Source organism: Sorex fumeus, unplaced genomic scaffold (assembly GCF_029834395.1).
Source record: "Sorex fumeus unplaced genomic scaffold, SorFum_2.1 ptg000058l, whole genome shotgun sequence".
Taxonomy (NCBI): domain Eukaryota; kingdom Metazoa; phylum Chordata; class Mammalia; order Eulipotyphla; family Soricidae; genus Sorex; species Sorex fumeus.
The window spans coordinates 17,435,545-17,436,777 of record NW_026606115.1 but is presented as its reverse complement, the minus strand read 5'-3'; the positions used below and the strand labels follow the sequence as shown (position 1 = coordinate 17,436,777).

At 44.2% G+C, this 1,233-nt stretch overlaps 1 non-coding gene across 1 annotated transcript; it reads right to left on the bottom strand.

Moving 5' to 3' along the window:
* Positions 1-264: 264 nt before the first annotated feature.
* LOC130034318 (U6atac minor spliceosomal RNA) lies at positions 265-390 on the bottom strand. The gene has a single exon (XR_008794089.1). It is a non-coding gene; the product is annotated as a U6atac minor spliceosomal RNA (small nuclear RNA).
* Between the last annotated feature and the right edge of the window lie 843 nt (positions 391-1,233).

Sequence of the window (1,233 nt, the reverse complement as noted above, 5' to 3'; positions counted from 1 at the left end):
GCTTCTCCCATCCTGGGAGGGTCCTCCCAACACCTGTATTTGGTGTTCCCTTCTTTATCTGAGCTCCCTTTCCCCCTAGCATGTGTGGCTGGCCTCCAAGTCATGGAGTAAAATTCCTGGTACTAATCTCGGCCATTCTTGGGTGTTAGTCTCCTATTTTGTTACTTTATGTTCCCCAGATGAATGCAATCTTTCTATGTCTATCCCTTTCTTTCTGAGTCATTTCGCTTAACATGATACTTTCCATGTAGTACCACTTGTATGTCAATTTCGTGACTTCATCTTTTCTAACAGCTACATAGTACTCCTTAACCGTATGCGTGTTGCAGGCCGAAGCCTCTTCCATCCTTGTCAAGGGGAGTGCTAACCTTCTCTCCTTTCATACAGCGATAGCACAGCGGGTAGGGCGTTCGCCTTACAAGTGGCCAACATGGCCGACCCGAGTTCGATTCCTCCACCCCTCTCGGAGAGCCCGGCAAGCTACCAAGAGTATTCGATATGCCAGACACAGTAACAACAAAGGCTCCAATGGAGACGTTACTGGGCCCGCTCGAGCAAATCGACGATCAACGGGAGGGCCTTTACCTTTACATAGTACTCCATTGTGTAAATGTACCAAAGTTTCTTTAACCAGTCATCTGTTCTCGGGCACTCAGGTTTTTTCTAGATTCTGGCTAAACAGACAATTGCAGACGTCACTTCGACTATACATTTTTGCCTCTCTGGGATATATTCCCAGGAGTGGTATTGCTGGATCAAGTGGGAGCTCAATTTCTAATTTTTTGAGAATCATCAATACTGTTTTCCAAAAGGGCTGAACCAGTTGGCATTCCCACCAACAGTGAAGGAATGTTCCTTTCTCACCACATCAGCGCCAGCACCGGTTGCTTTTGTTCTTGTGGATATGGGCCAGTCTTTGCGGTGTGAAGTGATGTCTCATTGTGGTTTTGATCTGCATCTCCCTGATGATTAATGATGTGGAGCATTTTCTCATGTGCCTTTTAGCCATTCGGATTTCTTCTTTGTGAAAATTTCTATTCATTTCTTCTCCCCATTTTTTATGGGGTTGAATGTTTTCTTTTTGTGGAGTTCAACCAATACTTTGTATATCCTTGAAATTAACCCCTTATCAGATGTGTAGTTGGCGAATATCCTTTCCCATTCTGTAGACTGTCTTTGTATTTTGGTCACTGTTTCTTTTGAGGTGCAGAAGCTTCTTAGTTTAAGATAGTC